General features: G+C 43.3%; 3 long non-coding RNA genes across 5 annotated transcripts in view; 2 read left to right on the forward strand and 1 right to left on the reverse strand.

Annotated features, from left to right (window-relative positions):
- LOC309334101 overlaps positions 1 to 27742 on the reverse strand; it is a 552008-nt gene that overhangs the window by 234767 nt on the left and 289499 nt on the right. The window lies entirely within an intron of this gene.
- Positions 295 to 4235, forward strand: LOC309333348. Of its 2 annotated transcripts, none has more exons than XR_014152468.1 (3): positions 295 to 521; positions 2152 to 2354; positions 3296 to 4235. It is a non-coding gene; the product is annotated as an uncharacterized lncRNA (long non-coding RNA). The 2 variants fall into 2 exon arrangements; XR_014152469.1 differs by lacking the exon at positions 295 to 521 and adding an exon at positions 1319 to 1525.
- On the forward strand, positions 10765 to 27324 carry LOC309334078. 2 transcript variants are annotated; one of them, XR_014152844.1, is made up of 3 exons: positions 10765 to 11940; positions 13311 to 13431; positions 14247 to 14540. It is a non-coding gene; the product is annotated as an uncharacterized lncRNA (long non-coding RNA). The 2 variants fall into 2 exon arrangements; XR_014152845.1 differs by lacking the exon at positions 10765 to 11940 and adding an exon at positions 27012 to 27324 and having other exon boundaries at positions 13196 to 13431; positions 14247 to 14363.

Consider the following 27742-nt stretch of genomic DNA (forward strand, 5'->3'; position numbering starts at 1 on the left):
AGAGCCAGAGGTCTGGCTAGAATGAGTTACTAAACAAACCTGTGATGTTCTGGGCTATCTCTCTTCTAAGAATAATGAAAGCAATGAGACCTTATTGCCAAGCAGTTGTGGAAGCAGGAAGAGGCGAAAAAGCAAAGGAGGAAAGGGCCTTCTTAGGGGAAATGGATTGCCTCGCCATATCCAACTTTGTTCCTTCAATTCAGCCAAGTGCTTCATCCTCCAAGACACCTTGCTTTCTCCCAAAGAAAGTAAATCCATCCATTTGCATGCCAAGACCCCGTGAACCTTCAGTTCCCTAAGGGTGAATAAACCAGACAAGAGAACAGCATATGGTCTTCTGGGTTCCAACAGGCCACAAGCAGTGGCTCTTCAGGGTTTCAAATGGGAGTCTTCCCCAGCCCCACCCGTCAATGCCTGGAAGTGAAACTAGGATCTTGTGCATGTCATGCATGTTGTTTTTATCATTGAGCTACACTCTCCCCCTAGCTAACTGCAGCTCAGGAGAGACATTGCTTCACATGGTATGGTACCTCCCCCCTTGTTTTGGTCAGAATGGTACTGGTGGTTGAAACAGGCTTTGTAGTTTGCTAAAAAAATATGCAAACCTGCAATGCCTGCATATTGGGCGTGAAAGTGGGATAGGTAACTCTAGACGTACTCCAGGCGATGATTCTTCTCTTTTAAAAAGACTCAAAAGTTCTTGGGGGAATAAAGGTAACAGAGATAGTGGCTTTGCAGGAGTCGCCCACCTCTTTGGAAGTACCTTCCCTGGAGAAAAATATATTGATGGCATACTCATGTATGTACTGTTGTTGTAAGCCACTTTGCATTTCTTTTTGCAAAGAAAAAGAATAACGAAAGCATATTTTCGTGGCTGTTCTTCTTGGCATTTGACTGCTGAATTCATGCTAAGTTCTATGTTTTAATTGCTGCTGTTTAGCTGTTAATTTATTGACCTTGTTCTGTCCTTGTATATCTGTGTTGTATTGATGTTTTGTTAGCACATTGGAAAGGTTTTGCCTTAAAAGGGCAGAATGGAAAGGCATTGAATAAATAAATGAATAAGTAAAACCTTCGGCTCTGCCTTTGGGGTGATAATTGTTTTTCAAAACAAGAATTGTTCAAGGATCCTTACTGGATGCTACTGGAGTTCTACTGCTGCATCCCAGATAGAGATTATTTACACACACACACACACACACACACACACACACACACACACTCTCTCTCTCTCTTCATGTCATGAGACAAAGGTTTTTGAGAGCAGAAGCAGTAAGGCCTACCAGGCCTACGCAATCATTCAAGCCTAAGCCTGCTAACAGCAAACTGCTAAGCCACTGTGACTCGTGTCTCATCTTGGGTGATGACTCGTTCTCCCTATAAAAGTAGCCAGCCTCAGTGTCTGTGTGTCTCAGCCAGTGTGTGTGTTGTGTTGTTGCAGACAGAGTGGCTCCAGGACTCTAGTAAATCAATAACTAAGACTGTGCCTCTGTGAAGAGTCAGATAGCTGCTATGAGCACTCTGTGTATGCTCTTTAACTATGCTGTTTCTGAACAACTTTATTTTCTCAAGTAAAAGTTTTATTCTGTTTATGAAGAAAACTCTGTGTTGATTAATTTACCGTTGCGCAACACTTCAGTCCTACTCATTGTGCTGCTATAAAGGCATTCACTGCCTCAACCAGCATCTCTTCCCCCACCCCATTTTCAAATTCCATACTGTAATTACACTGGAAAAAAATGTATAATGGGAGGATCGTTTCTGTGATACACACACAAACACACACACACACACACACACACAGTGGTACCTCGGGTTGCAAACTCCACTAACCTGGAAGTAGTACCTCGGGTTAAGAACTTTACCGCAGAATGAGAACAGAAATCGCGCGGTGGCAGCGGGAGGCCCCATTAGTTAAAGTGGTGCTTCAGGCTAAGAACGGTTTCAGGTTAAGAATGGACCTACGGAATGAATTAAGTTCTTAACCCGAGGTACCACTGTATATGTATATGTGTGTGTGTATATATCTATATATGTAAATGTATATACACACACACACATATACATATTTCTGTCTTGTCGTGGTATGCAAGCTGTCTTTCAAGTGCCATTGCCAGCCTGTATTTATGAATGTAATTTGTTGTTAAGCAGAAGTTCTGCAATAATCTTGGCAAAGAAGACAGGGAACAAAACTTATCCCCTGGATCGTGGCTTATCCCTCAACCCACAAAACAAGCCTTTTTGAGCTCCATGTCAAAAATGATATGTTCATCTTTCTTGAGACCGAACACAGTTCCTGTGACAGGGAATGTCGGGTTGCACGGTTGATGCTAATACAAAGTGCTGGAATTCAGGTAGGTGCCTGGGGATCAGTCTTATGAAATGTCCATAAGAAAACGGCTGCAGCAGTGTGATGATTGAAAGACAGATTTGGTAAATGGTTTAAAAGGCAGACCTTTGGGGGGGACTTATCAAGAGATGGTAATGGGCTAGAGAACTTCAGGAAAAATTAGACAGAATCAGCATTCCCCTAAGGGAGATGGCTGAAAATTAATCCTGCCATCAACATTTGAGATTACTGAATTTTCCATATGAAGATTTTGAATTATGAGTGTTTAAAAATACCTGAGAATTACTTTTATTTTTTTCTGAGAAGAAACAAACAAACAAACAAACAAACAAATAGAGGTGGGGAGCTGGTTTCCTATGGGCCAAATCTGGCCCACACAACTAGTTTGCCAGCCTGTCTTTAGCAGCAGTCCAAAAGGACTTTCTGAAGCAGTAGTGGACAGTGGGGTGGGGTGGCAGTGCTCACCTGGCCTCTGGACATCTGGGTCTTTGCTGCTATCGGACAGGGGAAGGGCAAGAGGGCAGGAAGTTTAGCATAGTACAAATGCACAAGTGAAGGCAATCTGGCATCCCTGCTGGTATACTTGCATCACACTGACCTCCCTGACACGTCACTCCTTTCCTAATAAGTAGCAGTGACTCAGCTCCCAATATGTAGTGGTGACTCAAGCGAGTGCTGCAACTTCACCACTGTCCGCATTCCTCTTCCTTCTCAGTCAGAAAGACCAGGGTCTAGTGAAGCCTGCAACATGGGGAACTACTGTCCCAAGCCACTAGTCCCCAAAGGTTTCACTTGTCTTTCACATTCAGAAAAGTAAGGGTGATGGGAAAACTGGCTATGCTGAGATCCAGTGCCTCTAAACACCTACCAATGTCTCCTCCCCTACAACTACTAAGGGAAAGAATATAGTATATGCAATGTACTTCTTTTGCAAAATGTCTCCAGCTGATACACAGCCTCCCAACTTCAATCATCATTGCTTTGAATTACTCGATAATGTTGAAAAGTAAATGAGGAAATTGCTTTGAAAACTGTTCCTAGATATTTGCACATCACAACTATCAAAATGTAGTCGCTCCCTAATAGGTATGTATCTCCCCACTCCCAAATGCTGATATTTGTTTCTTCTTGATATAAATATAAATTTCAGTAATTTAGTGAACTCTCTATTAGGCATGCTTATTTGGAAGGTAACAATTATTACTACTTCAGTTTCCTAGCAACATACACAATGTGTGCGGATTGTGGTGGTGGTGGGGTTGTTGTCCAGAGGAAGAACATTTAAACAGTAACGATGTCAAAGTATTCCAGTGGAAAAAGAAGCAGAAATTGCTGCAGTTGGTATGCTTGTCTTTAGTCAGGAATGAAAATCAGTCAAGCAAATGCAAGAAGTATTTATTGATATCTTTGCTGTTTTTAAGTCCAGAAACAATATGCAATTGGTGACTCTAACATTGTTTTGATGTTTCCTTTACACTGAAATGAATGTCGGTTATGAAAATTGTTACATAATGTACCTTAAATAGCAGACAGGAGGAAAAAAACCAACAACTTAATATTTGGCAGAAACTGAACTACAGCAAAATGGAAACAGTGTTGATTGTGACAAATACAGGTTGGAATGGAAATCACTACCATCTTAGATCCCTAGCTCCCAAAGTAATGTCTTTATACAGCCAGTGCCAGTATGTGAATAGGAAGGAAAGCAGAAATATGACGAGGTTGTCAAGCTTTACCCAGAATTTTCACTGTGCAGAAAATTGGATCAGTACAATCAAACAAAACTAATGAGATAACCCTAAAGATGCCTGACTCACCTTGATGTAGTCTTTATGTCAGGGCACACACGCACAGACACATACATACACAATGGATCCTCTAGTTACGTACCACTCTGGATACATAACTTTCCGGTTACGAACGCGGCAAACTCGGAAGTGTATACTTCTGGGTTTTGCCGCATGTGCAGAAGTGCTCAATCGCAGAAGAGACGCCTCTGCCTACGGACTTTTCTGGTTGCGGACGGACCCCGGAACAAATTTAATTCGTTTCTGGAGGGTCCACTGTGTATATATATGTGTGTGTGTGTGTGTGTGTGTGTATATATATATAATATTGCTGCAATATATCAAACCCCTCAGAAATAATATGTATGCATCTGTAAAGCAATTGCACAGTTCTTTTAAATTTTGGATTCACAGATATTTCATTACTCTGCCTTGCTCAATTACGATTTAATATTTACCTTTGTGTTTATGAATTATATATATCACAAGGTCAGGATCTTTGGAAAGAGAACCAAAAAATGCATCAGATTTTTCAAGCTACACTAAGTGTTGCATGTTTTATAGAAACCTTTCTCTTCCCTTTTATATCAAGAGATGCAGGTACAACGGTAGATAGGCTTCCCAGAAGGTTTCATTATGGAGACATTATCAAGGAAGCACAACATGAAATACATACTTTTCCTGAAGTGTGAGCTTAGACATTTTTTCTCACAAATTTATAGAGAAATAGGCAACCTGCTTATTACTTAGAGCAATGATGGAAAATTATTGTGAAGCTTTTAACTAAATAATTTTGAAGCTTTAATTAGATGCATACACATGGACTTTTTTGGGGTAATGCGAGTTCATCAATTAAGGAGACATTCACCATGACTCATGGGGAATATGCACATCTTCTGACCATATAGAAGCAGGGCTAGCCAACCCATGAGACAAGGTGAGGCGACCGCCTCAGGCAGCAGGATCCCGAGGAGAAGCAGATCCTGATGTTGATCTTTATTCCTCTCTTGTTCCTGATGTAGATCTTCACTTGCCCCTTCTTCCCTGGGTGTGTTTGTGTGCACCATTTTGTGCTTTACTTCAAGAGCCAAAATGCCTTGGGCAGGCCCTTTGTGGAGGGAGTTGTGCACATTAACCATGATATGTATGTGTTTTTCCTCTGACGGGCTAATTCCACCACCCAAATGTCCCCCTGGACTCAGGCACGGGCACAACCCCCTCTCAGGGGTTGACCAAACCATTGAGTCCCTGGATTCCTTTAATGGAATACCCTTCATATAGGGGTGGCGAGACCATTCTCCCATCCCTATCACCTGAGCCAGAGCCTATCCGCCACACGAGCACCCGCACTCGCCGCCAACCACTCACACCTGTAACCAATCTTTTAACCCTGCTGACACGGCGGTCAGCCACAAATCATTCCTAATCACAGACAGATGAACCCCATCAAGCCTGTAACCGACTACACCTGAACAGAACTAAAAGCATGTGCAATGCTTGGCTGAGAAGAAGTTCCTCTCTCCATAAGCTGCGCTGCTGGAAGCCCTGAACTCCCAGAACCCGGGGGTGCCGACTGCGAACGTGGCAGTCCCGACCAAAAGGCCTGCTGAACCGTGACACCCATACTCCTGGGATGACCCCTGGAACTAGCTGGGACTGGAATCCTGGAAAACTGTAATTGGGGGAAAACAAAGCCCCAGAGGAATCAAAAGCCTCACTCCCTTCACATGGAGGGACCATGGGCTTCATAAACAGTAGAAGAAGAGGATGGGCCAGGCTGGGGATCAGGCTGCCTCCCAAACTGCTGAGCCAATGACTCAAGCTCTGAATTCAACCTTGTCAAGGCTGCAGGGTCCGAGGCAATATTGGCCACAATAGAACCCAGACGATCCAGCGTTTGCTGAGGAACTGCTGGGGCTTGCACTGAACGCAGAGACTGAGATGGGTCCTAAAGGACTAGGGTTCCTTTTAACAGGCATCTCAATAAGCTCTCCCACACTACAAAATAAATAAATTAACTTTTAACTGTTAAAATGGCACTCCCCCCAAAACAAGATGGCGCTCCCACCAAAATAAGCCAGGGAAAATGGCCACCTGCCCCAGTAGTTTCCCCCAACCAGCCTTAAAATTGGGAGGCGGGGTTATAGAATTCACCAGGCTTACAGAGAGGGAACTCTCAAAAGCCGAAACAGCAAACAAAACAATCATTATAACTCAAAATATTTTCGCCCCCACTAAACTTAATTCAAGGCTCTTTAAATATAACCGTTCAAAATTGCTGCTCCCAGAACTCAGGAAAACAGAGGAAACTCCACAGCCAAAAGCGCCAAAGGCAAAAGTCCCGTGGGCAAAATCTCCTCCGCAAATAATAAGAGGGGCCGCTGAGCAGAGGTTTTTTTCTGGGCTGCAGTGATGCCGCACTCTGGGAGCCCCCGGATCAACCGGCTCATAAGCTAAGGCCCTTAGAGGGAATAGCAAACACTACACAAAGCCACAAATATAAAATTGGAATACGTGGCAAGCCCTGCAAATGGGAGCACTCAGGAACCCGAAGGAGATTAATGAGAAGCTCTAAAACGGAGCGCTAAGGGGCTGTAGCCCTATGGGGCAAAAGCCCCTCTTAGTAAGGGAAGGGCAAGGACGGGGAAGATTAACTTAAAAATAAAACGAGGAAAAAGGAATAGGGTGAAAGGAATTAAAAGAAGGGATAACAGAAAGATATCACTAGGATGATCCATCGAAGGTAAATCGCTCTCTCTCTCGCAGAGGACACGCTGTTGGTGTTCTGAATGCATGTGCCGAAAGAGGAAGCTCTGGGTCACGTGCATGGGTATAAATAGGTCCCTCGAACCGTTTGGACTGTGTCCCATTGACCAGATTGCACGCAGCTTTGAGGGACCTACCAATTGGGTGCTATGGCTGACCAATCGTACCCACCCACAACACAGAGTGTCGGTTTTCCAGGTCTCACCGTCCTAATCTTTAAGGGAGGACCTGATTTATTAGAATGTTGTTTGTTTCATCACAAAGTTTGGCTCAGTTCATTCAGCACAATCCCAAACTCATCTGGGTCTCCATATAACTTCTGCAATCTGATTTTTCTTTCTTCTTCTTTTTAAAGAAACTTGATCCAATTACTTTTTCGAGGATCTGATGAAGAGTCTGCAGGTGTCACTGGTGTACATTCTCATTAAACCGAAATGGGAAGCCAGAGTATCTTTTTCACACACCTGTTTAGACATATCAAGTCACTGATCTTTCAAAATGTATTTGGTGGAGTTTTTGTTTTGCTTTGTTATTTGGGGTAGAGTTGGTGGGAGTTGATATTTCCTGGGCTGTGGAATGTTTGGTGCTTTTTATTGGTGGGAATCAGATCTAGGTTTTAGTCTTGGGATCAAGGGCAGAACTGGACTGATGGCAAAACTTGGCATTGCCCATCTTGAAAAGGAGAATTCAGTTCCCTCATCAAATTCATATTAAGTAATGAAACCAGATATTATTATTTTTTAAAAAAAAAGCAAAGAAACAAATAAGCTACTCTTAGGGATTTTAAAAACATGATTAAGGGGAAATGATAAAGATATACAAAACTGCCCATGTATGCTGTAGAGCAGGCATGTCCGACTCCCACGAGACTAAGCAACAGAAATGTATTCAGTGCAAATTATCCTTTCTTTACAATCAGTCCAGAAGAACCACATCACTTATCTAAAATAGCAGAAGTAGTGATGGATCTAAGCTTCAGGGCCCCTAACTGAAAACTGGAGAGAGAGCAGATAGAATCTCCACATTTTACCACCTAGAACAATTATATGCAGATGCATGACTTTTACATATTTTATCTATATTGAAGTACAGTTCTGGTTGCCTCACCACAAAATGGAAACTAGAAATGGGGAAACCAAAATGATCAATGGGTTTCTTTGGGGGGGGGGGGACTAAGCATGGTGTGGAAGAAGTGGACAGATAAAAGTTTTCTTCCTCTCTCATAATACTAAAAGCCAGGGTCATCCAATGAAGCCAAAAGGTGGAAGATTCAGGGCAGACAGAAAGTTCTCCACACAGTGCAAACTATGGAATCACAAGACATCAGGATGGCCACAAACTCACATTGCTTTAAAAGGTGATTAGACAAATTCATGGAGGTTAAGACTATCAGTGACTACTAGCAACGATTGTTATGTCCTATGGGACTTGGGTGGCGCTGTGGTCTAAACCACTGAGCCTCTTGGGCTTGCTGATCGGAAGGTCGGCAGTTCAAATCCCAGTGACAGGGTGAGCTCCTGTTGCTCTGTCCCAGCTCCTGCCAACCTAGCAGTTCGAAAGCATGTCAGTACAAGTACAAGTAGATAAATACTGTAGGTACTGCTGTGGCGGGAAGGCGTTTCTGTGCGCTCTGGTTTCCATCACGGTGTTCAGTTGCGCCAGAAGTGGTTTGGTCATGCTGGCCACATGACTTGGAAACCTGTCTGTGGACAAACGCCAGCTCCCTTTGCCTGAAAGCTAGATGAGCGCTGCAACCCCATAGTCACCTTTGACTGGACTTAACCGTCCAGGGGTCCTTTACCTTTTACCTTTTACCTCCACCATTGGAGGCAGTATGCCCTTGACTATTGGTCACTGGGAATCAGAGTGCTGTTGCACTCAGGTCCTATTTGTGGGCTTCCCAAAGGCATCTGGCTGGCTGATATGAGAACAGAATGGTGGCTGGATGGCCCTTTAAACAGATGCAACACAGCTCTTCTTTTGTTCTTAAAGAAATTGGAAAGGCTTCAGGATGCCTCCCCGCTCCCCACTGAGAAGCCAGACCAGGTAAGTAGTATTTGCACAGCCTTAGTTTCTCATAATTTAAATGTATAATTCATTTTAGATCTGGTATATTTTTTGTGCCTGACAAATTTGGAAATACTAGAGATGACGTCTTTATCCTTTGTAGGATCAAGAACAATCAATAGCAATTGATTGGCATGCCCTGTTGTGTCGAGACTAAGCTGTGTTTCTTTATCTCAGTGTAGATTGTATCTCGGTTGTGTATTCATTATTGGAATTACAGGTCAAATTGTAGCATTCTTTTTTTTTTTTAAGTGCAGAGATTTACTGTTTGTAAAGGGACACTTTCAAGGTTATTTATTCACACATCTCTATTCTATTATAATTTATTATAAAGTCATCTCCACACCCCCACACCCCAGTGCTGCTTTCTTGAACCATCCTATTGAATCTGATGGGATTGCAATGTGCAGGTACAAATACAAAATTCACTTAGAATTCTTCATACATCTGGTAAATTAAACTTTTTAAAAAGAGATCTTATTGAAGTTATAACAATTTAACAATTTAACCCAAACAGAAAAAAAATAAACAATTATGCTTAGCAGTTTAGATAGTACCTAACCACACTTAAGGGGGAAGGTCCTGTTAAGCACAGTGGGACTTACACCCAAGTAAAAACACATAGGACTGTGCTGTTAAGAGTTTTATCTGTTTGACATGGATGGATTAGATGGAGAGGACAGTGGTTTTGCGTGGCGAGTCCTGCCTCCCCCCTTGGAAAATAAAGACACAAGACACAGCATTTAAGGTTAATGGGTGAAAAAGGCCACAACTTTATTGATTGCAGGAATTGAGCGGTATTGGCTTAGGCATTGGTCCTATCGACTAACCGGCTTCAGCCTGATTGCTTAAAGATCGGCAAGGGTTAACCGCCAGTAGGGGGAGTCCTGCTGATGTACATTAGCTAGGAGCTCCCGTGGGGTCACTGCTCGGGGGCGTGCCTTAGGCCCACACCTCCATAGGCTTCGGACAGGGCAACGCCCCCCGGAATCCTTTACCGGACTACCCTTCGATTTGGGGGAAGGTGATGGCGCTTCCTCCCCCGCATCTGCATAACAATACCCTGACCGATGCCTAACCGCCAATGCTGAAGAAGTTGTGACGATTTGTTACGAGGTAGGCAAAAAACCCAAATGGCTGGTGCCAATTTGCCAAGTGGAAAAATTCCTACCAGGCCCCTTGACGGCGACCAACCAAAGTCCATAGCAATGTCAGAGCGCCAAACCTAAGGGCGGGCGGGAAACCAGAGCAGCTGGCGCGAAGAAGAGAGGGAAAGCCTCAGCCGCGCAGGCCCTAAATAGCCCGGGCCACGCCTCCCTGGCCAGTTGATTGGCTGGCCAAGGAGATGACGCGCCTGAGGATTCCCTCAGTCTCGCAGGGGCTGTGAGTCAGCCCCCGCACACGTGGAGAGGGCGTGGGGCTCGCAACCCCACCTCCTCTCCTGCTCGGAAGTGGCTTTCTCCCAGTAGCACTGCACTTATTAGCATGGGTATGAACAAGGGCAAGACATCAGTGGTAAAGCTTAATGTGATCTAGTGTCTAGAGCCCCACAGGTGCGCGCGCGCACACACACACACACACACACACACACACTTGCAAGCCTGCTACTGCAGCCTGGAGCTTCCGCACCTCTTTCTGTCCCCATCCTGATGATTTTTGCACAGCCAGGAGGACACCACCACTTCTGTCCCACATCACAAGCCATCATTGATCGTTGGACTTTCCAACTACCCCATAAAGTAGGTCAGTTTTGCTCTTCTGGTATTACAGTTGTGAAGCTAATACATAGAGGATGGAGCTGGATAAAGGCCCCCTTTAACTTCAAGGTAGAGCAGAAGCAGGAATTTTAGAGAGAAATTGCAGTTCAGAGACCAGGTCATAACACCACGCTAGTATTTTATTGATTTATTTGTTCATTTGATTTTTTAAAAACAAAACAAAACAAAAACCTACATTTACTTATTTTGCTTTGTGAGTGAGGATGAAATATATGGAAATGATATGCACTAGAGCACAGTATTTGGTTTGACACTTCAGCTGGTCTGTGATCTCGGGACTTTGAGTGAAACTTGCCATTCAGTCCTGTGTGGACCTGGGAATAGATCACATCAAACAGCATAGGCTTATATCAGAATGAATTGACTTTGGATCAGGACACTATTATGACTGCTGCTTTTGTTGTTATTTAACACTTACAAAGCACCTGCATTTTTTAAAAGGATTGTACATAGACTAAACTATAATAGAGTCCATGCTCAAATACTCACAATCTAATGTGATACAAAACAAAACTGGGAAGTGCCAAGTAAAGCAAGCTTTGGGGCCTCTGCTCCCATGTGTTCTTCAAAAAACTAGTGGATGATGAAATTTGGGGGGCCATTTCATTTAATGTTTTCTAGAATTTTCTATTTGCCAATGGTTGCTTTCTCCCCACCTGTTTCAACTTACATTTGCAGAAATCTGTCACACACAGCAACAGGCACAAATAATTCCATCGCAAATGAGCAGGGTGGGCTTTTTTCATGGTTTTTTTTCTTTCCTTTTTGCAAAGTTCTAGCAAAAGAGATAAAAAGTAGGTAACTTTCCTCCAAGTGTGTTATTTCTGTGATGCTTTGAAGTGTTTGATCTGTGCTATTTTGTCATACTGAAGTAATGAGGGTGTCTGCAAATCAGGCATTTTGCTACATGAGACAGGTGTAAAAATGAGCCCTATCGGATTTTGTCACTTTTCTATCTATAATGTATGCTACAGTCTTTTCGCTTACATCTAATGCAGATAAACTTTTTAAAAGTGTACCTTAGAATACTTATGGATTCTGCACTGTGGTGGCAATGCATATGACAATGTTCTTGTGCGCCTCTGTCTTCTCCTATATATCTAAGCAGTTTTCAACGATATGAGCTCAACCGTGATTTGAGTTTATCTTCTAGCCTCAGAGGACAGAGCTGTGATCTAATAACTATGCTCAGGTATCATCACCTTCAGCATTAGATAGGATAGTACGAAGGCTGCTGTTGTAGCTGTTGCAGAAAAACCTTTCCCTGGTCACTTGAATGTGTCACAACATCAGACTTCTGTTCCTTAGATAGTCAGGAGGGCTGCCAAGAACAACTGAGACTGGCTACTTACTACTGCCCAGTTTCCTTGATATGACAGAGCCTAATCAACAGAGGCACTAGGCTAAAATACTGCTACATCCATCTATTATTCCCTGCTATGTAAGCGCTAAGACTCTAAGACTCCAAGACCCATTCTCCCTTGCAGCCCCTTATGCTGGGAACATCTTCCAAAAATCCAGGTGTCCCTCAACCTTTCTCTCTGCCTGCAACCCACATTCCTTCCATGTCAATTTTTTATATTAAAATGAAACCCAAAGATATGAAGCATCACAGTCTGCAGATCCATTCCCTGTTATCCTTCTGTTTATTGTAAAGCAGTCTTCAACAACCCAGCACTCTCCAGATTCTTTTTGGGATGCAGCTCCTATTAGCCCAAGAGTCTAGTATGTCTGAAGGGCATCAGGTTGGCAAATCATTAGATAGGTAGGTAAAGAACAATCTACATATTATATTGAGCTGTATATAACCTGCCCTGGGACTGAACAGTAAAGGGCAGGCTAGCAGCCAGTAAGAGCAATACAAGGAAATAAGATTCTGAACTAATCACACACACCAATCCTGGCCACCTGGGAGCCTGGGAGCCAGGCAGGGGCTGTGAATAGGGAAGGCGATCTTCGTTTTTGCTCTTCCCAGCCTCTGCCTGGCAGCCTAGAAACCAGGTGGGGGTGGGGCCAAACAAGTACGCTTGCCACCCCTGCCCAGCACTCACTGAGTGGTGTCATGTGGCACATCACATGACGAGTCACATGACCATGTCCCCTCAATGTGGGGGAGGCAACTTGGTGCCCCTGCTAGTGGGAATAACATGTCAGACCCCTTTTGTCAAATCTTTGCATTCTAAATTCCATTTTTTTTTCCTTCCTGAAACTTGAGTGAACTGGGGGGCAGAGAAAATCTAGAAGCCATTTGGAAGGGAAAGAAGCATGGCAATCTAAACTAATCTAATATATTTTTACATGGTTCTTTATATATCTATATCTATATCTATCTATATCTATATCTATATCTATATCTATATCTATATCTATATCTATATCTATATCTATATCTATATCTATATCTATATCTATATCTATATCTATATCTATATCTATATATAAAGAACCATGTAAAAAAGAGCAATGTAGTTAATTTCAAAATTTCCAATTTCATGCCCACTAATACTATGACGTTGAATTGTTTCTTAATCTGGTCTGTTTTGATATTTGTATTTTTGCAAGAAGGTGATGAGGAAAAATACTGAGCATGTTTAAGTCTTTTCGTCTTGAACTCTTCCCTGCCTGATGGAGGATAGAAAAGGCTGGCTGGCTGGTTGTGTAGAAACTGCCTTGCTGTACAAAGGTAAAATTTATGTTGGTTGTTCAACCCACTTTTGCCTTTGGCTCCATCCACACTGGCATGCGATGCTCAGTTTCCCAGGTTGAAAAATCTCTTATCTAAATCAATGTGGTTGCTGCTGCTGCTTTTATACAGGCAGTTAATATTGTTATAATGTATTTTTTGGGTGAGGAGTTGGCTATATGTTGAGACCCTAATAATGCCAGGATCCAGCAAGTGTTAAAATACAAACTAGGCTAGCTTCCCGCTCAGCTGAGAGTCTGGGTGATGGGCCATTAAGGGAACAAAGGAAGGGATTCTGGGCAAGACCATAAATGGATGGGGTCTCCTACCTCAACTCACAGGTAGTTAGAAGACAAAATGGCAGGAGTGAGAGTTGGAGTGATGTGAACTAGAATCAAGCAGCAAACTTAGAAGACAGAGTCAGAGCGCTGTTTGATTCCCATTTGAATCAAAGATTGCGGCTATGAAGGAAGGAAGGCCTTCTTGGGTGTTAATGCTCTGAACTGCTCCTTCATAGGCTAAGGTTGTATATATGTGTAGATAAACCATCTATCATAAAGACACCACAGCCTCTTCTGTGTCTCATTTCCAAAGGAAATACAAACCCTGAACAAGCACCTGGAACACCTGGGATCTTGCACAACTCAGAGATTTGGGGGGAGGCATGCAACAATATAGTTCGGAGGCACTGTGTCTTGCCATATGCACTATAAACAATTAATGGTGTCAGAAGAGACCCTGTAGTCTATTGCCATGTTGGAGAAACAAACGGTTTGCCCAGATGATGGAAATTAATGACCATGATGGTTTGACAGGATTAACAACCAGAGAGGAGAGGAGGAAATGCTTTATCTCAAATGCAATGGCCAATAAAGCATCGTCCAGCTCAGCAAAACTGGAAAGGTGAAGTGAAGGCTATTGGTTCAGCTGTCGTAAGTTTTAAGAAAGCAGACATCTTTGCAGCGAGAGCTGTTCATGTGTTTTCCCCACCCCATAAAACTTCTTTCCTGGATTATCAGAGACTTAATTAGTCTCTGGACTCAGCTGTACAGCTGCAAATAAAACGTTTTAAGTGTGTTTTAAGTGCAATATACAATGTGACACTAGATGACGATGGTGAACCTTATGGAAATTTTTATTTATATATATATAGAGAGAGAGAGAGAACACTTTTTAAAACAGCATTTTCAGAACATTTTTATATGTGTGTAGAATCCACCTCTTCTCTGCTGCTAAGTAATTCCCCCTTGTTCTGTTTCTTTACTAACTCTAGTCATGCACAAGCACACTCTCCTAGGTGTGGAAAGGGATGGGGAAGATTCTGTCTCTAAAATAATCCAGGCTGCAAACCTATTGACCTTGTTGAGCCAGAAAGAATTCCAGAACATTGGCCATACTTGCTGTAATGTTTCCACAACTAGACACTTTGGGCAAGTGGAAGAGTTTATTCAGACGTGAGGATTTTTGTATTAGTTTTTTGTGATTATAATGCTAGTACTTCTACCCTGGAGCCTAAGGTTCCTTTTACACTGCATTGCCTGTTATGAAACAGTGGCCTTTTGATCCAAATACCATGTGTATCATTCTAAATTTTAAATATCATGCTGATTTAAAATGGTGGGAAAGAGCTGCATACCACCCCAAATTTTCTCACATGAAATTGCAATGAAAATCCCCACAATTAGGCAGCAAACGACACCACCACTTCCAAAAATCAAAGCTGGCCAATTTATTTGGGCAGCTGAGGCAGAAAACCCTACAAACACACCTTCCCCTCACAGACTGTAAAAAATAAAACTGCAACAATGGAAATGCCTAAACATTTGCTTCCTTTTCTTGACACCGAAAATCCGTTTTATTAAGGTCTGTCTAAAATAGGCCAGCCCAGTTCATAGCTTCCCATGCATTCTTAGGTCACACCCACACCATATGTTTAAAGCACTATTATACCTCTTTAACAGTCATGGAGAATCCTGGTAACCTATCCCACCATTAACAAACCACAGTTTCCAGAATTCTTTGTGATTGGGGGCCTTTGTTAAGGCTGAAAAGTAATGGGCTCCTCAGTTCCATCAGCATCTCACATAGTAGTATATTAGCCCCAGACAGAAGAGCGAGACAGAAGTCAAGAGGCCTTGAGGGCTGGCAGCTGTGGAGAAGGATGTCCCCCCCCCCCGAGATTATAGATCTTTTGGCTTGCCGTACTGCCACTCCTGTGGACTTCAGAGCCTCTTGGAGTGCGGAGAGGGCTTTGAGCAGCCAGTGAGAGGGGCTGGGAAAAAGGAAGTGGGGCAGAGCTGGAATCATGAAGGCAAGACAGGTGGTTGTTGTTGAGAACCAGGCATCACCTCTGTAAGTGGTGCATTTAGGGTAGTGCAAGCAGTTCTGCCACACCAGTTGTTGATCTAGGGAGTTCTGCAGGGCATCACAGCTATGATGTAGTGAACTGAGTGGAACAGAAGGTGAGAAGCAATGGAGTACCAAATTTTGGCCTCACACAGGGCACTGCTGAAATTTGAAAGACCAAAATCTGCCTCTGATCAAATGCACCCACCTAGGCAGAGATTGTGTTTGCATGAGTGGCAGTCTCATAAGGTGAGGGAGTCTTGTGAGTGAGGCTACCCCACCCCATCTTTAAAAAGCTTGATGGGACGGACGTGACAACTGTTGGGACATATTCATGTGGGCGGGGAGGGGGGTTGCAGTGATTTTTAGGAAGTCATTAGTTTGCACCAGGCGTCCTATTGGGAAGACCCAGTTTTCCGAGTGCATGTTCTGGAAGTTGGGCAATAGGGGCAGTACAGGATTCCTTTTGGTGTACCGACCTCCCCGCTGCACCAAGGATTCCCTGCCCGAGCTGCTTCAGGTTGTGGCGGATGTTCTCCTGGAGACACCAAGCTTGGTCGTCCTAGGGGATTTTAACATCCATGCCGACACGACTTTACAAGGGGCCGCTCGGGACTTCGTGGAAAGCATGGCCTCCATGGGGCTGTCCCTGAATAAGTCTGGCCCAACCCATAGCCGTGGACATGCCTTGGACCTGGTGTTTACCTCTATGGATGTTGGTGATCTGACACTAAGTAAAAGCGAAACGAAAGAAGTGCCATGGTCAGATCACTTCCTGGTGCAACTGGACTTCTCTGCGACCCACCCCCTCTGCAGGGAGGTGGGACCAATTCGGATGGTCCGCCCCCACCACTTAATGGATCCAAATGGTTTCCAGAGAGTAGGGGATGCTTTATCCCATGTTGATGGCCTTTCAGCCGATTCCTTGGTGGCCCGCTGGAATGCGGAGTTAACCAGGGCTATTGACTGTTTGGCTGTGAAGCGCCCTCTCCGATTGCATGGAGCCCGGACAGCCCCGTGGTTTTCCACAGAGCTGAGGGCAATGAAACAATTGTTGAGACGGCTAGAGCGCCGGTGGCAGATAACTCATTCCGAATCTGACCGGACACAGGTTAGAGCTCAACGTCGAGCCTACCAAGTGGCGATAGCGACGGCGAAGAAGAATTTCTTCACCGCCTCTATTGCATCTGCAGAAAACAGCAGCAGGAGACTTTTGCAGGTGGTTCACAATTTAGCGGAACAACCTGCAACATCAGGGCCCAGTACGGGCCACATGTTCTCCTGCAATGATTTTGCAAAGTTTTTTGCAGATAAAATCGCTCAGATTCGGGAAGAAGTAGACTCCACCGTGGGAGCAGAGCCGGGGCGGGAGAGTGCTAGAGTTCTGTCTAGTCAAGTTGAGTGGGATCAGTTCCAATCTGTTACCTCCGAGGATGTGGACAGGCTGCTTGGACGAGTGAAACCAACCACCTGTCTCCTGGATCCTTGCCCATCCTGGCTTATAAAAGCTAGCCGGGAAGGACTGGGCGATGGGCTTCGTGGGGTGGTGAATGCTTCCCTCCGTGAGGGAGCCTTCCCAGACCCGCTGAAAGAGGCGGTTATTAAACCGCTTCTTAAAAAACCATCTTTAGATGCGGCCATGATGGCCAACTATCGCCCAGTCTCAAATCTTCCATTCTTGGGCAAGGTGATTGAGCGAGTGGTTGCCGAACAACTCCAGGCACGCCTGGAAGAAGCGGACCATTTGGATCCATTCCAGTCGGGATTCAGGCCTCATCATGGGACTGAAACTGCCTTGGTCGCACTGGTTGATGATCTCCGGCGGGCTAGGGACAAAGGTGAGAGTTGTTTCCTAGTTCTGCTGGATCTCTCAGCGGCGTTTGATACCATCGACCATAACATCCTTCTGGACCGTCTTGAGGGGCTGGGAGCTGGGGGCACTGTCATACAGTGGTTCCGCTCCTTCCTCCTGGGCCGTGTTCAGAAAGTGGTGGTGGGGGATGAGTGTTCAGACCCCTGGGCTCTCACTTGTGGGGTGCCTCAGGGTTCTGTCCTCTCCCCCATGCTTTTCAACATTTACATGCAGCCGCTGGGAGAGATCATCAGGAGGTTTGGGCTGGGTGTTCATCAGTATGCGGATGATACCCAGCTCTACCTCTCTTTTAAATCAGAACCAGTGAAGGCGGTGAAGGTCCTGTGTGAGTGTCTGGAGGCGGTTGGGGGATGGATGGCGGCTAATGGATTGAGGTTGAATCCTGACAAGACAGAAGTACTGTTTTGGGGGGACAGGATGCGGGCAGGTGTGGAGGATTCCCTGGTCCTGAATGGGGTAACTGTGCCCCTGAAGGACCAGGTGCGCAGCCTGGGAGTCATTTTGGACTCAACAGCTGTCCATGGAGGCACAGGTCAAATCTGTGTCCAGGGCAGCTGTTTACCAGCTCCATCTGGTACGTAGGCTGAGACCCTATCTGCCTGCGGACTGTCTCACCAGAGTGGTGCATGCTCTGGTTATCTCCCGCTTGGACTACTGCAATGCACTCTACGTGGGGCTACCTTTGAAGGTGACTCGGAAACTACAACTAATCCAGAACGCGGCAGCTAGACTGGTGACTGGGGGCGGCCGCCGAGACCACATAACACCGGTCTTGAAAAACCTACATTGGCTCCCAGTACGTTTCCGAGCACAATTCAAAGTGTTGGTGCTGACCTTTAAAGCCCTAAACGGCCTCGGTCCAGTATACCTGAAGGAGCGTCTCCACCCCCATCATTCTGCCCGGACGCTGAGGTCCAGCGCCGAGGGCCTTCTGGCGGTTCCCTCATTGCGAGAAGCAAAGCTACAGGGAACCAGGCAGAGGGCCTTCTCGGTAGTGGCGCCCACCCTGTGGAACGCCCTTCCAGCAGATGTCAAAGCAATAAACAACTACCTGACATTCAGAAGACATCTTAAGGCAGCCCTGTTTAGGGAAGTTTTTAACGTGTGATATTTTACTGTATTTTTGGTTTTTATGGAAGCCGCCCAGAGTGGCTGGGGAGGCCCAGCCAGATGGGCGGGGTATAAATAATAAATTATTATTATTATTATTATTTTGTTCAATTCTGAGTCTCTTGTCTTGTGCGTGTGCCTTGGAATCAAACTTGGATCCTGTGCTTTTTGTTCAGCCTGTATAGAGAGGTCTCTTCCTTACTCTCAAGTGTAAGTGTCTTGGGACAGGAGCATGACAATTATTGTTTTTTAAAAAACAAATAAACCACACCACAGACCCCCCATGTTTGCATGGGAGAGTGGGAGAACAAGTAAGAGAAGTTTGGTTTGGCTTCAGTTATAATGCAGATCGATGTAACTGGTTTGTCTCTTAAAATAATATGGAAACTGAAATTCAGCTGTTCTTTAAAATTCACACTTTTCTTAATTTGGTGATGCTGTTCTTTCACTTAAAAAAAGTGTGCATATTAGGGGAAAGTGTGCATAACAATGTGCATATTAATTAAGACAAACATCCAAAACATTATATGATGGAGATACCCATATGAGAGTTTCATATGAGAAACTATGAGGGAGACAGTTGCATGCAAAATTATGTATAAAAAGCACCCACTAAGATACTGAAGAATTTTCACGAGTTTTCTTTTTTAAAGTCACACACTGATGCAGAAATGTGGCCAGCTGAATATAAGATGGGATAAATGCTTAACTAAGAGAATCTGAAATTGACAGATTCATCCATCCTCATCTCCTCATATCTGTAATGGTGGGTTGTAGAAAGCACTTTAATTCTGCAAGCTATTCTGAAGTACTGTCAGAGTGGAAAGTATACATTCCTGGCTCCAGCAAAGCTTTCAGAAGTGGAACCAAACAGCTCCACTCATCCTTATCTGTCTGCGGAGCTCTAGATTTTTGATTCTCAGTAAATCACTGTTCATGCCAGTATGTTTCGACACTTGCCTTTGTACCAGGGCGTCGTGGTTACTTCAAGTGTTAGCTGCGTGACTGAGCTCTGAAGTGTATGGGTATAAAAATCTCTTCAGCGAATCTTGAGAGAATGTGAATACAATGATGATGGCTTAACATTCTAGTTTTCACAGGGAGTAGGAGAGTGGTGGTTGGAAGGTCATAGTACATTGTGAATCATTCCGTCTCCTCCTCATCAACATAGCAACAAGCCTCATTCATCCTGAATTTGCCTGACTGCTCGACCTGTGTCACAATAGAAATCAAGTTTCTGAATGCTTGGAACAAATCCCCAAGTTGAGATTGCCTGCATTTTTGTCATCCAAGAGTGGTTTTCATTAATTTGAATATAATAGCAGTGATGAAGAGATGTCCTCAGATATGCAGTGTTTTATACCACAGAAGTTTGGGCTGCAATCTTCTTGTCACTTCCTTAGGAGCCTTATTGAACAAAATGGGACTTATTTCTGTGTGTACACAGGGCTAGGTAGTGCAGCTTTTAACAATTCGGGGACAGAACTTTACAGAGGACAGTTCTTCATTTGAAAATGTCCTCTAGTTGAAAGACTGCCTGGTCCAGAGATATAGAACCCTAAGAGGAGAGAACAAGGGAGGGTCTTGAAGTGACCCATCAATGGTTGGCACCTGAGTAATAGACTCTGTAGGCACACAAGACACCTAGTCACAGCCATCCTCACTATGGTGAGTTATAGTGTGTTTCTGTTATTTATATTTAAATGAGAGAAATGACTTTTATTTACCCTATTTATTTCCACCGCTATGTATAAATAGGCAAATGCAAACTTTATGCAAATCTGTGCCCCCTCCCTGGTGACACCTAAAGGGGCAATTCTATGAACATTTCCCTTCTGTTTCTTTTCTCCAGTTCAGACTGTGCTTTCTTCTGGACTTAACACCTGCTATTCCCTTCTTAAGCACTGTCTCCATCCCACTCCTGAAATCAGTTCCTGGGATGGCAGGAAGCATCAGAAATGCTTCATAAGACCATAAAAACACAAGAAGAGTCCTGGTGGATGAGGCCAATTGCCCATCTAGTCCAGCTTCCTGTTCTCACAGTGGCCAACCAGATGCATATGGGAAGCTCACAAGAAGGATTCAAGCAAAAGAGCAGCTCTCTGAACTTGAGATTTCCAGAAAGTGGAAATTCCTCTGACAGTGGAGGTAGAACATAGCCATTGTGACTAGTAGCCTTTGCTAGCCTTATCCTTCATTAATCCTCTGCCCCTTCCTATTGCCTAAAGTAGGTTTCTAGTTCTTGCTTTTTTCCTCTCTCGAGTGGGAGGAGACTTGAGAACAATGCAGCAGTCGATGTTCTACTCTTTTTAACTTGTATTATTTTTTTAAAAAAAAATCACAAAGCCATAAAGAAAATTAGCTGTGGTGACTGTATGCAACCTGTATTTTTCAGAGGAAGTAGACTTTTGTGGACCAACAGGGCATAAATGTGGGACAGAGCTATCCCCCTCCATTTCTGCTTGCGATCTTCCCATAGATGTGTGGCTAGCCAATGTGGGTAGAATGCTAGGGCTAGATAGACTTTTGGCCTGAAACAGCAGGGTCTCCTCTTACGCTAAGTGCTGGAGAGGAGGAGGCAGAATCCTGCATTGTGAGAATCAGCCCTTGGCTAAATGAAATGTGAAGCTTCCTTTAGTGGAAGGCCGCTCATTAAATAAAATAAATATGGAGCCATTGATTCAGTTAGCGAGCGTCTGAAATGGGTCCTTCATCAGGATGATTTTACAGTGCCATACTCTTAGCACATTTGCTTTGATGGACTGGATTCCCCTTTATTTTTATCGCCTCATTTTTGTGCTTTTGTTTATCCATAATATAGCGCTCCTGGAATTAAAAGCATTGTTTATGGCTCTTTTTTTGCACCACGGTTTTGCTAACATGTCGCATCTTTTTGATGTACGGAGACCAGGATTCCTTTCCTGCTTTGTATTAAATATAAACAAAATAAATAAAACTATTAGAAATGCAGAATTCATTTTATTGCTTTAGCTTGGGTATCTTGTACTTTAGGATACTGCACATTTGACATTAAGCCTTAGTATATGGCTCTTTGAGGGCTTTAATTATTGTCTCTTTCTGCCCCCCCCTCCTTTGTTCTACTGTGATAATGAAAGTTTGCAAGGAACAAATAACTTCCTTGCTGGATGAATGAATGCAAAACCTGACTCAGATCATTTTCTGCTCCCAACTGTATATACATGGAGATACATCATCCATCACCTGCTTTAACAAACCACTTTCCAAAACAGTTCTAGGGTTCATGTTATGTGTGTTTTAGTTTTCATATTGTAGAGCATCCTGTGATCCTCAGGTGTTATAGAAATTTAATAAATAATAATAATATAGGAAACACAGTGATCTTTGTGATATATTCAGGTCTACGTCTGTGCTCGATGCTGCTGCACTGTAAAGACTTAGCTTACATACATTTGAGTTTTGCATAATAAAAAGGTCACAAGCTGTAGCTCTTGAATTTTGCAGATTTCAGACTCTATTTTCCATTTCCCCTTTCTGCCATTCTGTACCCATGTGTACATGAACCTGCCAATTGAGGCTTTTATCAGAATTCTCCAACATCTCTATGAATCATCTAATACCACTGTAACTAAGCAGTGCTTCTAGAAGTAGTTTACAACTGTAGATCCTAAGGCTGTTGCAGTGGCATCACTATGTGCTCTCAAGCAGTGCTTACCAGTGAAATCTAAACTTCCTTCCCTGCTTGATGGCTCTAACAACTGGCTCCCCCCCCCCCCAGTTGGAGAGTTTCCAATCTGGGTTAAACTTGAAATATACCTGAAAGATCATCTCACACCTTATGTTGATGTGTATATGACTTCTGTTGATGTGTATATGGCTTCTGTTTTCTTTTCAATGCCTACAGGAGACCTTCCTCTTCCAACTAGCCTTTTAAATTGAGATCTTTCCCAGTCTGAAAGTGTATTAGGATTTTTTTTTTTTAAGTTCTTGTTGCTTCATCACTTATTGTTAGCCACTTTTTGCTCCTTTGGGGACAAAGATTTAAACAAACAAACAAACAAACAATAAATAAATAAATAATAAAGCTTCTAAATTATTGGCTCTTGAGACTTTCTCCTCTTTTCAATTGTAATATATTGAGCAGTGGCAGAATTGTGTAGTAACCCCACCTGCCCCCAATCTCAGGGATTCAATCACATACCAGCAAATTCAGATTGCACAATTAATGCTGATTCAGTGCATTCCCTCCAACATTTCCTTCCGACATGAAAACAGGGACATCCTCTTCTGCATCAGGAAGTTTCTCCCGCGCTTGATCTCACTGCACACATAGAAGTCATATACACATCAACATTGGTCACCTTGAGCCAATGACAACCTCTCCATCTCAACAACCTCACAAGATTGTTGTAAAGAAAAAAAAATGTGTAAGGGCAGGGATCATGTACACCTTCCACAGATAAATAGAATGAAATAAAAATTTAGCAATAAGCTGCTTTGAGTCCCTATTGGGAAAATGTGAAATTAATAATAATAATAATAATAATAATAATAATAATAATAATAGAAAATGTGAGAATGATCAGGAACATAAAAGGTAAAGGTAAAGGGACCCCTGACCATTAGGTCCAGTCGTGCCCTACTCTGGGGTTGCAGCGCTCATCTTGTTTTATTGGCCGAGGGAGCCGGCGTACAGCTTACGGATCATGTGGCCAGCATGACTAAGCCGCTTCTGGCGAACCAGAGCAGCACACGGAAACACAGTTTACCTTCCCGCCGGAGTGGTACCTATTTATCTACTTGCACTTTGACATGCTTTCGAACTGCTAGGTTGGCAGGAGCAGGGACCGAGTAATGGGAGCTTACCCCATCGCAGGGATTTGAACCACTGACCTTCTGATCGGCAGGTCTTTGGCTCTGTGATTTAACCCACAGCACCACCCACGTCCCAGATCAGGAACATACGAGAGAGTAAATCCTGCTGAACTCAGTGGGACTTAGTTCTGAGTAAAAATACTTAGGATTACAGTGTAAGGCTGTCTTGTCTTTACCCAGTTAACCTGGGAGTAAGCTGCATTGAATACAGTGGGACTTACTTCTGAAGAGACAGTGTAAGGTTCCATTTACAATAAAGGAAACAACACTCCCTGCTTTTCCTAAGAAATGGCTGATTGCTGCAGCATTGTGATGAAATAATTTAAAGTGGATTGGTGACCTTTTGCTTCAAAATTATAGGAAGGGCTTCATATGCCAGCTTCACCATTTCCTTCATTTAGTGCAGGTATTTTATTTTCAGGATAAACAGGAATCTGTTTTTGCACCTACATACAGATCATTTGTTTGTTCTCCAAGGCATTGAGGAAAAAGGAAAAGCAGGACATTCTGGGATCAAATCAGAAACCAGGATGGCTTCTGTAATTCCAGGACTGTCCCTGGAAAATTGGGACACTTGGAGGGTCTGTCAGTACTCTTCAACAACTAACCTGCTTCCACCTCTCCCCCAAATTGCACTTTGTTTCAATTGCTCCTTCAATTGTTCATCCAGATGCCCTGGAATGTGTGGGATAGCAATTGCTCATCAAACTTGTGAAAACACATCAGGATGAATGTTCAAAAAACAGCTTGCATAGAAGCCTGTTTCATGTCCAATAAGCACAGGATGCCTTTGCCCGGCGACACTGTGACCCATAGATTGCAGCAAAATACTGGGCAAGGTTTTGCCCAGTATAGTGGTACCTTGGGATGTGAACAGGATCCGTTCTGGAGCCCCGTTCGCATCCCCAACAGAATGTAAGACGCAACAGCACGTCTGCGCATGTGCTGGTTGCGTCTCGCCGCTTCCGCACATTTTGACTGCCTGCGCATGCGCGCGCGGCGAAACCTGGAAGTAACACGCTTTGTTACTTCTGGGCCGCCATGGAGCGCAACTCAAAAGCGCCCAACCTGAAGCGTATTTATCCCAAGGTATGACTGTATCTTCTGTGTGATGGGAAAAAGCTGTCCCATGAGCCCTTGCTGAAGAGGAGAGGGGAAGCCTGTATAAGGCTGCTCCCACTTGGGCTCACAGCCATTTTGCTTTGAGAGCTTCCCACCTGCCCTTGGGCTAGAGACTTAACTGAGCAATTTTAGGTCATTGGTTGACAGGGCCAGAAATGATTCCCTCCCCCCCCCTCTCAACCCGATTGGCACTTTGTTGGGTTCTTTTTCGCCTTTCCCTCAGTAAAATTATGGCTTTTCTTGGTTATGCAGAAGAACATTGTTTGTATGAGGGCGGAAATGATCCATTCCATCAACATGGGGCTTGTGGAATGATGATTTGATCCTGGGATCCAATGCCATGCCAACCTTTGCCCTGTCTGCTGCTCTCAATAAAGATTTGGCCTGATTTTATCCCATCTCAGTTATACAGTCTGGTTATTTTGTTGATCTCATGGGTCACATAATGTACCTGCCTGGGCAAGTGACTCTTCTTTCTCTTTCACTGGTGGGCTCTTTGAAATGCCTTTGTAATGCTATTCAGCAAGTGTCTTCAGCTATGGAGATATATAAAAACCCAAATAGAAGGTCATCTCTTCACTCTGCATGACAGCATATTTACCATGACATCATTAATCACCACACCAATTATGCAACATTGATTTCATGTTAGTAGAGTGCTAGTTCCTTACCCAAAATCAGACAGATGCAATTACTACCCCAGAAGGGCTTATGATCGGCATTAGAGTTTAGCTCATAGGTTTGCAGTTTAGCACACGCTTGGAGACAGAGGGCTTTGAAATAGTTGTTACCTAATCCTCTCCCATTATTATTTGCATGCGTCTCATTGACTCAAAAGACTTATGACACTGATAAAGTATTCAGATGTAGAAACTGCAGTAAGATCTTCAGACCATTGAGTAATGGATGGTGGGTTTTTATGCTTGCAACCAGAAGGGCTTGCGGGATCCGTTGTTGTTGATGATGTTTTTGTTAATTTTGTATACCGCCCTTCATCCGAATATCTCAGGGCAGTTCACAATATAAAATACAGAATAAAACTACAAAGTACATAATAAAAACAAGAACCAAAACACAACGAACCAATAGCCCCACCTGCTAGTCCCTCCACAAAGGAATATGACATTAAAAAGTGTGAACATCTACAAATAGCAAGGATTTTCCTAAATAAATTAATATGAACAATAATTTCTGATCAGAAAGGAAGCCACTACAGGGCATGCCCAACATCATAGACCTCAAAGATCCTTTATCAGCGTTATATCACTTGCTCCTGTTTGAATTAGCCAGTTGCCTCTTAAGACACTGTGGAGACAACACCCAAAACGTACATTCCAAGCTTATCCTCCATATGTCAGAGCCTTGTGACCCTCATCATTTTCTCCAAAGTATGCCCTACTGAGTTAAATGAGACTTACTCACTAGTAAGAGTGCTTAGTATTGCATCCAGAAGCATACTGCATTGTTACATGATATATTTCCCCAGGTTACACTGCAGTTGATCATAACTTGGCATCTGACCCCCTGTAAACTCACAATATAAACTGAATCTCAACACAGATATTTAGCTTACTTGCCTTACGATTGTTCTGAGAAGCACTTAGCATATTTTGGGTGATTAAAATGTCTGAAACAGAACCATTAATTATGTATTCATTTTATATGTGTACCAGAATGAATTTGCATTTGAACCTAATTTTTTTTTCCTTAGGAAAAAAAATTAAATGAAAATGCAATAACGTTGAGACAAATAACTCATAAAGGACACTAATGAGTGGTGGGAGATGGAGTGGAAAGGCTTTAAATGCGTCCCATTATTTAGTAGGATAATTAAGGACACAGTTCTACCATGGCATTTTATTACAGAAATAGATAAGATCCCATCTTATTGCAAGCAGGTGTTGTAATGAAGCAAATCGAGATCACTTTCCAAGAGGTTATTCTGGCCCAGAGAAGATTGCCAATTTACCTAATTCCACCTGTAGCAACTTCAGCTTACGCTGGCAAAGTCAGTTGGCGGGGGAAGGAATCTTCCATCCTTGATCATTTCTGTTTCTGGCCGGTTTGGAGTTCATGGGGGATTTATTTATTTATTTATCTATTAAGTTTATGGGGGGGGTATTTATTTATTAAGTTTGTATACTGCCCTTCATCTAAAGATCACAGGACAGTTCACAACATAAAAATGCAAAATATGTTCTTATTTTTGAGGAATTCAAGCCCACATGGATTATAATTTTATTTGTATGTTATTGATTATATGTATGGTCCGCAGATCATTTGCAACAGATACCATGACATGCTACAAAGCATGAAGCAAATAAGAAAACAAGAAGCAAGAAACAATGAAACAATGAAGAACTCACTTCAAAGAAAAACAGTTAAAAACAAGAGAGAATAATGGCTTGGAGCTGATCAGATTTGTATTACCACCCAGAAAAATGCATTCTCTCGCTTTTGGGGGTCCAGTTCTCAAATAACAAATAAATACCCAAATCTGTTTGCAAATGTGTATTTTAGAATAAAATACATTTAGAAATGATTTTTAAAGTGCATTAAAATATGTACTTAAATACTCACTTAAATATGAATTTCCAAGTGGAAAATAGATAGATGGGGAAATGGAATGGAGCAGACTTATGAATGAATGCAGCAGTAACACAGGCAGGCAGTAGACTGCCCCATTGATCCCTATTCAGAGATGCACACCTTCAAGCCTGATTTTCAAGACGATAGAAAAAGATATTGCCTTTCCTCCAAGGAGCTCAGGGCATCGGTACAAGGTTTCTGCCCCTCATGGGCACTTTGCTCCTACAACAGCCCTGCAAAGCAAGTTGGGATTATTGTGACAATGTCAATGCCCCAATAGCAATGCACATGTTTTGCATACTGAATGTGCCAAGTTCAATTCTTGGTTGCATCTCCTGTTTGAAGGAGCTCAGGTAGGAGGTGATGGGAACTGCTCTTTATGATGGAGGAAGGAGAAGGGCCATGACTCAGTAGTAG

Source organism: Podarcis erhardii (genome assembly GCF_964252035.2).
Source record: "Podarcis erhardii genome assembly, chromosome: Z".
NCBI classification, from domain to species: domain Eukaryota; kingdom Metazoa; phylum Chordata; class Lepidosauria; order Squamata; family Lacertidae; genus Podarcis; species Podarcis erhardii.